This window comes from Ahaetulla prasina, chromosome 2 (genome assembly GCF_028640845.1).
Source record: "Ahaetulla prasina isolate Xishuangbanna chromosome 2, ASM2864084v1, whole genome shotgun sequence".
Lineage (NCBI taxonomy): Eukaryota > Metazoa > Chordata > Lepidosauria > Squamata > Colubridae > Ahaetulla > Ahaetulla prasina.
The window spans coordinates 48,419,177-48,431,712 of NC_080540.1; positions in this window are offsets into that span (position 1 = coordinate 48,419,177).

Here is a 12,536-nt window from a genome sequence, read left to right on the forward strand (position 1 = left end):
CTGGGTCCTCGGCCACTCGGATAGCAGCGGCGGCGGGCTCCTGGGTCCTCGGTCACCCGGATGGTGGCGGCGGCGGCTTCCTGGGTCCTCGGCCACCCAGATAGCAGCGGCAGCGGGCTCCTGGGTCTTCGGCCACCCAGATGGCAGCGGCAGTGGGCTCTTGGGTCTTCGGCCACCCAGATGGCAGCGGCAGCGGCTTCCTGGGATCTCGTCGGTCCTCATCGCAGCCGCCCGGAATGTAGCAGTGGCGGCCTCCTGGGATCTCATTGCGGCTGCCCGGATCGCAGCAGCGGCGGTCTCTTGGATCCCGGCGGCGGTGGTGGCAAGAGCTCTATTTTAAAATTTGCTTTTGGCCAATTTGAAGCCTCGGGGATTGCCCTCCTAAAGAGCTTTCGCTCTTTTACAGAGAGCGTTCCTCCGAGGCAACCTTGCTGGTCGCCATCTTCAAATATCAAAAATATATCTTCAAATATCAAAAATACAGAGAAAGTTTTTCCATGGTTCTCTTTCATACAGCTAGAAATTGCTTCTTATTTTTTTAAGCTTTTAAAAAAATTTTTACAGTCAGCGACCAACCAAGTAGCCACAACAGTAAAGCAATGTATAAAAAGTAGGCTCAAATAGAATAGGAGCAATAAAACCAGCACATGGACCTGCCAATTAAAATATATATGTAGGAGTATACAAAAGAGAATGAAATAAAGCAAAACCAAATAGGTAAAAGAAAAAGAAAAGAATGAAAGAACATCCTCATACATTGTTCCAAAATTAGGGCATCTTAAATCTTATTATGGTGATAACTACTGATGAGAATCTGGCAATTTAGATTGGTAATAGCAAAGTTATAGACTGCGAGTGAGAAATAATCACCTCTCCTACACTGAAAGTTTGACCTCTGCTACGAGATCCTATAAATCCATTGGTTGTATGTGTATATATTGCTTGTTTGTTTCTTCAGGGAAGATAAATGGTGATATATTCATGACAGGATGGAAGATTTCAACTGCACAGCCTTAAATTATAAAATTTGCTTCTAAAAAATACCAAAACAGCTTAGTCTTAAGGAGAGTGGAAAGCTTCATGTAGAAGACTATTAGTCATCATGGCTGTATACTACTTCCACATTTACAACCAGTATAACCCTTATTGTCATCCACAGCAAGTCACAATTGCATTCATCTGTCGAACCCCAAGGGTGACTTGTGTGTAGCCATTTTAGTTAGCCCTATATTATATTAATTTATTCCTTCTCTTTCTCTTTATTTATGTAAGGGGGTGGGTTTCAGGCTTGTCACATTCTTAAGGATGGGAGGAGGGAATAGATTGTGATTGTTTTGGCTAGGTGACTTTCTTTCCCGATGGAACAGAGGTTGTCCTTGCTGAGAGCTGGAGGTGGAGTTTGAAGACACTGGGCAATGTTGATTTTGCTTTCATTGGGGAATGTGACTTTTGTGGGATGCTTCTAATTTATAAGATTATGTGGTGTAATTCCGGTTTGTGTCTGGAATTGGACACAAACTTTGTGTCTGGAATTACAATAGACTTTGCCAATTTGATGTCTACCTAAATAAAAGAAATTTGTTTTAGAAGATGGACTTTGTGTATTTCTTTTTTGAATGGGTTTCATCACTTGGAAACCTGACACCTCATTTGTGAATATGTGTGTGTGTGTGTGTGTGTGTGTGTGTGTGTGTATTTTTCTGAGATTTTCGCAGGTGTTTGTATGTAGGTCTTTGGTTATTCGGGTTTTCTCCCACGTAAAATTGGAAGTTTCTTGGCTACGTTTCGACGAAGTCTCATTCGTCATCTTCAGGCTTCAGCTTCGTGCTTCTGGGAGCAATGTGTGATCACAGCTGTTTCTTCCTTTTAACTGCTAGAGGGGGTTTGAACTGATCGGGTGGGAGCTTGGCTGTGCTCTGATTGGATGGGGTTTTTTTGTGTTCTGATTGGTTGGGGGTGTGTCCTGTTTGGGTGGGGGCTTGGTTGTGCTCAGATTAGTTTGAGTTGCAGGGGGATTTGAGCTGGTGAGCTGCATTGGTGAGTTTCACACATTGATCCTAGAAGCACAAAGCTGAAAAAACCAGCCTGAAGATGACGAATGAGACTTCGTCGAAACGTCGCCAAGACACTTCCAATTTTACGCAGGAGAAAACCTGAATAACCAAAGACCTACACACGTGTGTGTGTGTGTGTGTGTGTGTGTGTAAGTGTATATATGTATATATGTATACATACACATACACAAACATATACAGGGGTGCTATTCAGCAGGTTCTGACAGGTTCTGGAGAACAAGTAGCGAAAGTTTTGAGTAGTTCGTAGAATTGGCAAATACTACCTCTGGCCGGCCCCAGAGTGGGGTGAGAATGGAGATTTTGCAGTATCCTTCCCCTGGAGTTGGGTGGGAATGGAGATCTTGCACTATCCTTCCCCTACCATGCCCACCAAGCCTTGCCCACCAAACTGCACCATGCCACGCCATACCCACCAAGCCACGCCCACAGAACCGGTAGTAAAAAGATTTGAATTCCACCACTCTCTCTCTCTCTCTCTCTCTCTCTCTCTCTCTCTCTCTCTGTGTGTGTGTGTGCGTGTGTGTCTGTAGAAAATAGGATGCTGGACTGGTTAGATCTGATCGATCAAGATTCTCATATTATTTTCACCCTTGAACTTATACCAATGTAATTGCTTAGTGAACATGTGTTATTTATCATTGTCTCAGTGATACGCTAATAGTAACTTATTTGCAATATTTGTTATGAAATTGTATTTTAGCCAGACTTGAATTTAATGATTTTTTTAATTGCTCAGATATTTTAAAAAAATAATTAGCTTTCAATGGCAGAACAGATGGAGGTGGAAATCTGTTGGTTATCTGTCTCTCTGCTAATATATTTTGGTTCTGGCTGACAATGTAGGTGGTTTTTTTTAAAAAAAAACACCATCACATTAAACAATAATCAAGCTTAAAACAAGAAGAATTGTGGGTATCTAAATTAGATGTTTCTAAGTTTTTGTCAAGAAGATAGTGTATTTTCTGAAGTTGTAACATTTATTCCACAATAGCCTCTTTCAACTTCGATATTTTCAAGATGTGTCAAGAATTTTCTGAATTCATGATAGAATTCTCCTTGATAACTTTAAAAAGAAAAATAAAGAGGATTCTCTTCTAAGCTTTTAGTCCATTGGTTTGTGGGCCGATGCTCTATTATTTAGAGCTGTAAGTGAATAATTTTAATGTTAATAATATTATGCTTTCATTACTAGGCCTGTTGGGATTAGGATTTTTCTTCTTTGTTTTATGACCAGGACAGCACAAAAATGAAGTGCAGTAAATGAAGAGGAGGCTTTCAAGAAGAGATTGGGCTGCCATTTGTCAGAAATAGTATAGGGTCATGATGGTGAACCTATGCCACATGTGCCACAGGCGGCATGCGGAACCATATCTGTGGGTATAAGGTGGCATACTTAAAACTATTCAGACCACTGGTACACATAGCAGGCCTTAAGCCCTGGGAAAAGCAACTTTGGTCCACTCTCATGTATAAGGAAACGCTTTGTCAGCTATATTAAGGGAACTGCGTTCTCAGCTTGATAGACGACCACAGCCTTGCCAATATATACACATAAAATAAAAATAAATATGCTGAGCTTATAACTATGTCTTCCTGTCATGCACCACCGGAACTCTGGTATCAGCACAAACATATTATACTACCTCCCCACATGTGTGGTATCAGTTCCTTATATTCATTTCTTGGAATTATGACCATATATGGATTGTAACATGCTGTGCAATGTAAGCATTATTAACACGTAACGGAAAAGTATATATATCTCTGCTGGAAAGTCCCTTTTTCTGTTCAGACCAACAGCTTTGTTCTGTACTTGAACCTGCGCATATATAATAAACCCTTCCTTCCCAGAGGAGCTGGCTTGTGTCTCTTCATTCTACAACAGCTTCAATGGCGACCACGGCAGGACACTAAGCGAGACGACATCTCGTTGAGGGTGGCTTGACCCCTCGGACCCTCCCATGTTTCCCTCTCCGATGTGAGGTTTTATTTTCACTTTGGCTTAGCCGGGTGGACCCTCCTACAGTTTTCAGAAAAAAGTTCTGGGAAGGACTTGACTCCCTTCTGTCGGTATGAGCACCTTCCTGTTAAGGAGCTTCCGTTTTGGATCAAAAGGTGATCCCAGAGGACCTACTGCCCTGCCAGTAGGTACGAGCACCTCCTCAACACTGCTTCCTGCTTCCTTTTTAGCATACCAGGCAAGCTGGCAGCCTCCGGGCATCCAGGCCCCAAGCAGATCTCCTGCTTCCTTTTCTTTCTTTCTTTCTTTCTTTCTTTCTTTCTCTTAATTGCTTCATTCACACTTACTTTCCTCTCGCTCGGCTTCCGTTCCCAATAAACACAAAGTTCCACGTTTGGCTTCCCCCCCCCTTGCTTTCTCTATCCTACGGTCACGGCTCGGTGGAGCTAGCAGTAGGCAGAGGTGCGGCTAGAGGTTGCTCAAAGAGGTGGAATCAGACTGTTTCCTTAGGTGGAATCCACACACACTTCTTCCTTCCCTAACAGAAGGTCCTGTGCTCTGGCAAAACCCCATGCTCTCAGACTTTTGGTCTTTCTGCGGTTAGGAAATGCACAGAGGATGCAAGATCCAGCTGTGATTGGGAGCAGGGCTCTCTCATTCACACACATGCAGGCATACACATATTTCCCATACTTTTCCATGCTTAAAATTAAAATTTAGAGGTACTCACCTTCTTTCCAAGCAGTCTTTGAGCTCAACACTCAAAACCCCTTTAAAACCTAGTTCCAAATGGCCAAGGTCCAGGAAAACTTACCCACAGACTCAATGGGTCTGCTGCTAGCAAGGGAGGCTTACCTGGGCCAGGTCCATTGGTTAGGTTAACGGAGTCCCATCTGGGTCGCCAATTGTTGGAAGAAATATCCATCTGGGTTCAGTTCCAAGTGGGGACAAAGACACTGGAAACGTGGAGGCTGCTTGGAAAGATGGTTTAATGGTGGTCAGGATCACATGGCTTGAGATCCTGAACAGAAAAAGGGGCTGAGATCCTGTGTGCTCCCTGGCTTTATGCTTTTTCTGAGCTTTGACCTTTCTGGGGCACAGGAAGAGTATCCTGATTGGCTGTCAGACTCCCAGGGGGTGGGAGTCTTAGCTAACATTGTGGGTTGTCCTCAAGCTTGCCTGAGTCTTGCTGGCTGATGTAATCTTCCCAGGTGCCATGTGGTGAGATGGGTAGAGGCTAATCCTATCATGTCCTGAGGGCCATGTCTTAATCCCATCACCCTGGAGCTGAAGGTCTTCTGTGTTGTAGATAAGATGTCTTTTGTCTTTCTGGGGCTATTAACAAAGGTATGCTTTTCCAAGAGCATGTTTCTCCTTTTCTCATCCAGGAAGGTATAATATTCTGCTTTTTAAAATATTTCCTAGAATATTTCATTCTTCTAGGAGGGGGGTGGGTGCTAAATTCCTACAGTATAAAAAGTAGGCTCAAATAGAATAGGAGCAATAAAACCAGCACATGGACCTGCCAATTAAAATATATATGTAGGAGTATACAAAAGAGAATGAAATAAAGCAAAACCAAATAGGTAAAAGAAAAAGAAAAGAATGAAAGAACATCCTCATACATTGTTCCAAAATTAGGGCATCTTAAATCTTATTATGGTGATAACTACTGATGAGAATCTGGCAATTTAGATTGGTAATAGCAAAGTTATAGACTGCGAGTGAGAAATAATCACCTCTCCTACACTGAAAGTTTGACCTCTGCTACGAGATCCTATAAATCCATTGGTTGTATGTGTATATATTGCTTGTTTGTTTCTTCAGGGAAGATAAATGGTGATATATTCATGACAGGATGGAAGATTTCAACCAGCACAGCCTTAAATTATAAAATTTGCTTCTAAAAAATACCAAAACAGCTTAGTCTTAAGGAGAATGAACAGCTTCATGTAGAAGACTATTAGTCATCATGGCTGTATACTACTTCCACATTTACAACCAGTATAACCCTTATTGTCATCCACAGCAAGTCACAATTGCATTCATCTGTCGAACTCGAAGGGTGACTTGTGTGTAGCCATTTTAGTTAGCCCTATATTATACTAATTTATTCCTTCTCTTTCTCTTTATTTATGTAAGGGGGGGGGGGTTTCGGGCTTGCCACATTCTTAAGGATGGGAGGACGGAATAGATTGTGATTGTTTTGGCTAGGTGACTTTCTTTCCCGATGGAACAGAGGTTGTCCTTGCTGAGAGCTGGAGGTGGAGTTTGAAGACACTGGGCAATGTTGATTTTGCTTTCATTGGGGAATGTGACTTTTGTGGGATGCTTCTAATTTATAAGATTATGTGGTGTAATTCCGGTTTGTGTCTGGAATTGGACACAAACTTTGTGTCTGGAATTACAATAGACTTTGCCAATTTGATGTCTACCTAAATAAAAGAAATTTGTTTTGGAAGATGGACTTTGTGTATTTCTTTTTGAATGGGTTTCATCACTTGGAAATCTGACACCTCATTTATGAATGTGTGTGTGTGTGTGTGTGTGTGTGTGTATTTTTCTGAGATTTTCGCGGGTGTTTCTATGTAGGTCTTTGGTTATTCGGGTTTTCTCCCGCGTAAAATTGGAAGTGTCTTGGCGACGTTTCGACGAAGTCTCATTCGTCATCTTCAGGCTTCAGCTTCGTACTTCTGGGAGCAATGTGTGATCGCAGCTGTTTCTTCCTTTTAACTGCTAGAGGGGGTTTGAACTGATTGGGTGGGAGCTTGGCTGTGCTCTGATTGGATGGGGTTTTTTGTGTTCTGATTGGCTGGGGGTGTGTCCTGTTTGGGTGGGGGCTTGGTTGTGCTCAGATTAGACTGAGTTGCAGAGGGATTTGCGCTGGTGAGCTGCATTGGTGAGCTTCACACATTGATCCTAGAAACACAAAGCTGAAAACACCAGCCTGAAGATGATGAATGAGACTTCGTCGAAACGTCACCAAGACACTTCCAATTTTACACAGGAGAAAACCTGAATAACCAAAGACCTACACACGTATATGTGTGTGTGTGTGTGTATGTGTATATATGTATATATGTATACAAACACACACACACACACACACACACACATACATATACACAAACATATACAGGGGTGCTATTCAGCAGGTTCTGACAGGTTCTGGAGAACAAGTAGCGAAAATTTTGAGTAGTTCGCAGAATCGGCAAATACTACCTCTGGCCGGCCCCAGAGTGGGGTGAGAATGGAGATTTTGCAGTATCCTTCCCCTGGAGTTGGGTGGGAATGGAGATCTTGCACTATCCTTCCCCTACCATGCCCACCAAGCCTTGCCCACCAAACTGCACCATGCCACGCCACACCCACCAAGCCACACCCACAGAACCGGTAGTAAAAAGATTTGAATTCCACCACTCTCTCTCTCCTCTGTGTGTGTGTGTGTGTGTGTGGCTCTGTAGAAAATAGGATGCTGGACTGGTTAGATCTGATCAATCAAGATTCTCATATTATTTTCACCCTTGAACTTATACCAATGTAATTGCTTAGTGAACATGTGTTATTTATCATTGTCTCAGTGATACGCTAATAGTAACTTATTTGCAATATTTGTTATGAAATTGTATTTTAGCCAGACTTGAATTTAATGATTTTTTTAATTGCTCAGATATTTTAAAAAAATAATTAGCTTTCAATGGCAGAACAGATGGAGGTGGAAATCTGTTGGTTATCTGTCTCTCTGCTAATATATTTTGGTTCTGGCTGACAATGTAGGTGGTTTTTTTAAAAAAAAAAACCATCACATTAAACAATAATCAAGCTTAAAACAAGAAGAATTGTGGGTATCTAAATTAGATGTTTCTAAGTTTTTGTCAAGAAGATAGTGTATTTTCTGAAGTTGTAACATTTATTCCACAATAGCCTCTTTCAACTTCGATATTTTCAAGATGTGTCAAGAATTTTCTGAATTCATGATAGAATTCTCCTTGATAACTTTAAAAAAAAAAAAAAAGAGGATTCTCTTCTAAGCTTTTAGTCCATTGGTTTGTGGGCCGATGCTCTATTATTTAGAGCTGTAAGTGAATAATTTTAATGTTAATAATATTATGCTTTCATTACTAGGCCTGTTGGGATTAGGATTTTTCTTCTTTGTTTTATGACCAGGACAGCACAAAAATGAAGTGCAGTAAATGAAGAGGAGGCTTTCAAGAAGAGATTGGGCTGCCATTTGTCAGAAATAGTATAGGGTCATGATGGTGAACCTATGCCACATGTGCCACAGGCGGCATGTGGAACCATATCTGTGGGTACATGAGCTTTGCCCTAACTCAGCTCCAGCGCACATGTACACACTGGCTAGCTGATTTTCAGGCTTTCCTGTCCCACCGGAAGTCAGGAAGTGGGCCATTTCCAGCCTCTGGAGGGCTTCCGTGGAGTTGGGGAAGGCTGTTTTCACCCTCCCCAGGCTTTAAGAAAACATCTGGAGCCTGAGGAGGGGAAAAAATGTGCCTACTGGGCCCACTGTGCCATCACATGCCAAAAGCAGGGGGAGCGCAGGGTGTGTGTGTCATGCGCACATGTGTGGAGGGCGGGGCACATTGAATTATGGGTGTGGGCATGCGCACACGTGATTCCCCCATGCTCCCCCCGCTTTTGCCATGCAACAGCAAAAATGTTAGCCATCACTGGTATAGGGTCTCCTGCTTGGGGGGCGGGGTTGGACTAGATGACCTACAAGGTGCCTTCCAACTCTGTTAATCTAAAGATCTAAGTAAAATAATAAATAGACAAGGGTCATAGTGACTCTGAATTAAGAGACATAAAGTCTTTACATCTAGACTGATCTAGAATGTGTTATACCTGCCTTTTTCCATTTATTGGCACTAGCTTTCCTTATCTACCCAAGTCTTAGATTTGATGATAAACTAACAACTAAACTGAAATGCAAGCTTGAAACCTGTAATTTTTCCTGAGAATACACTATTATTTTAATTTATTTTTAGCAAATTCCCTTTCCCCTGCAGCCTTCTTAACTTATACCTTCTGCTCAGAAACTCCCTATGTTGGGAATAAGGACAAGACAAGGGTTCAAATTGGAATCTTTATAAGAGAATGTTCACAGTTTCCATGTAACTTTTTTTACTCTTTCTAAAGGTTTGAATTGTATTCATGTATTGGCTGAAGTAAAAGATTATGATTACATATGTTCCCCAAATAACCGTATTCAAGATGTTCTTTTTACCATGTTATTATACAGAAATTGCTCAATCTACTAAGCAAACTGTCAGTTTAAAACTTCAGCATACATTTCTTTACTGTCATCAGGAAAGAATAAATCATAAGAAAATTGAACCTTTAAAATACCCTGCAGAGACCCTTTTCAGAGATAATTTTGGAGAAGAGTGAGCATGGCCATGCTTGAGCATCTTTCTGGTTTCACCCATAACTAGCCATCAGTGGCATGGGATGCAAATCAGTAACATTAATACAGATTGTGATGTTGTATATTCAAATGGTGGGAATATTCGAAGCTGTGATTTGAGGAGAAAACAAATTTTTATACCACTTACTCTCTCAAAGCAGTTTACAAAATAAAATTAGTAAAAAAAAAATTTAGTATAAGTAAAATTTTAGTATCATTTCCAAACAGTAAGTACAAACATATTTATGAAAGGCTGAATGAAAAAAAGGTGCTACCACAAATAACGTTCTTAAAAGAGGAAAAAAAATTTCTCTTATCTTTTACTGAATAATTATTTATGTTTGTATACAATTATATCAGTTTTCTGCCAGATCTGCCTTTGCCCATGAGCATTTCATTACAAAAGCTGCACATCTATCTGCACATATCATCTGAAATCAACAAAGCTAAATATGAATAATAGAATAACAGAGTTGGAAGGGACCTTGGAGATCTTCTAGTCCAACCGCCTGTACAAGCAGGAGACCCTATACCATTCTAGACAAATGGCTATCCAATCTTTTCTTTAAAAGCGGTAATGGGTGAAAACTAATCAAGGAGAGAAGCAACTTAGAACTAAGGAGAAATTTCCTGACAGTTAGAACAATTAATCAGTGAAACAACTTGCCTCCTGAAGTTGCGAATACTTCAACACTGGAAGTTTTTAAGAATATGTTGGATAAACATTTGTCTGAAGTAGTGTAGGGCTTCCTTCCTAGAATAGAAGACCTCCAAGGTCCCTTCCAACTCTGTTTTTCTATTCTATTCTCAAGGCAACCCAATCAATTGCAAGTGAAATGAAATGGAAATTATGTAAAAATATATGGTCAACATAAACTTTGTTTTTCTAAATCTGAATGTCTATCGAGATGCTCAATCATCCATGATTGTTCCAAATATGCTTTTTTCAAAAGCATACTGAACTGAAGAAGATTCTTGGATGAGAAGCAAAAGGTCTTAAGGAAAAACAAAGTCCAGTTGTGTTTTGAAAAAGCACTTTTTCTAAATCTGATCTGTGAGACATAAACTGAAAACCAGAAGTTCTTAAGGCAGATGAGGTCAACAAAAAATCTCAGCATTAAGGCCATAAAGCAGAAAGTCTAAGCCTTTGAAATTTGAAATTAATAAGTATCAGCAATATATTTGAACTGCTCTAGGCAGAGCAGAGACAGAGGGCCATTAAATGTTTTTCTGGTGGCTTCATTCTAATTTACCATAAGGCATCTAATCCAGCTGTACCATGTCATGTCTCTGTGAGATGCTGACCAAGTTAAATCCAGAAGCCCACTGAAACTGTGACAAATTGACAATACTGCACAGGTCAAAAAGAGGGCTGTGAAAATATTTACAAACTCCTCACATTTTGGATATAAACTGTTTCAACTCCTACCCTCAAAATGACCTGCACTGCACACCAGAACAACTAGACACAAGAACAGTTTTTTTCCAAATACCATTACTCTGCTAAACAAATAATTCCCTCAACACTGGCAAACTATTTACTAAGTCTGCACTACTATTAATCTTCTCATTGTTCCCATCACCCATCTTTTTCCACTTATGACTGTATGACTGTAACTTTGTTGCTTGTATTCTTACAATTTATATTGACTGTTTCCTAATATTATTTGATTGCTTATTTGTATCCTGTGAACATCATTAAGTGTTGTACCTTATGTTTCTTGATGAATGTATCTTTTCTTTAATGTATACTGAGACCATGTGCACCAAGACAAATTCCTTGTGTGTCCAATCACACTTGGCCAATAAAGAATTCTATTCTATTCTATTCTATTCTATTCTATTCTATTCTATTCTATTCTATTCTATTCTATCTGCCTCTAAGAAACCTAAGAAATTTTGTTTATGAATGTTGAGACAGATTACTCAGTTACTATGGATCACCAGCATGCATGTCCCTAGTTCAGTCAGAATCAATAATGACTCTATTTATGTACAACATTGATAGAGTTATGATCATGTGGTCATAATTAACTACACAAAGCCCATATACTTTTTAACAATAGGACCAACATTGAAGATGAAGAGCAAACTAATTTAAGCATTGTTTATTTTAAACCTTACATAAACTGCATTAAGATGATTATCTTTAAATTATCCAAGTCTTTATTTGCAGGAACGAGAATCTAATTTATATAACAATACAAAAAACAGGCCCTTGAAATCACTTGCTACTGACCAAATTTGAGAGTTCCTGCTCAAAATACAATTCAATGCATAAGGGCTTAGGACACTAAGCCTGCTTGCTTAACTCGTTATCACATTTTGTTAAAAATCACAAATGTATTAAGAAACCAGTACTTTTTGACAATCCTGTGGTGAAACATAATTTCTCCATTATTTTTTATTACATAATATAACTTTTTTCAGAATTCTTATACTCCCAACAAGAACCTCATATAAACTTTTGTGCAGCATTCATGAAAAGACAGCATTGGTGGTTTGACAAGCAGTCAAAGTCCATCTGTAATACTGAATGATATACGTAATGAGGAGATTCTCTAGCTGTAACAAATTAACAGATTGTGGTTCTGCTTTCCTGACCATCACAATCCTAGGAGAAACACTAATTTTTCCACCCTTTCATTCAGCTTTCATGGATATGGATAGTAGTTGCTAAAGTAAGTATTATAGGATATCTCTATTCCTGTGTGGTTAGATCTATTTCAAAACTTGAAGGCAAATCTTCTCACAACAAGATTAGCAAGGCAGCCTAATTTTACCAAGTTAAAAACATAGATTATCTAGCAAATTGGTTCATTTTTATTATTATTTTTAGAAAATAGGAAAAAGCTACAGAAAAATTTGTTTTGTTTCTCCCAGTGGAGACTTTTGACTATTTAATTAAAGGCCTCATTGCTTCATCATTAAATTCAAAGAAGCATATCTAATGTGAGCACTTAAATGTAATGTCACTCATTAGTCTTTAATGAAGAGAAACTTATTCTTTCTCTGAAGAACAGCTGTAAAAATAGTGTCTGTGTCACCCACAGAATTATATTTTCTGAAAGATATT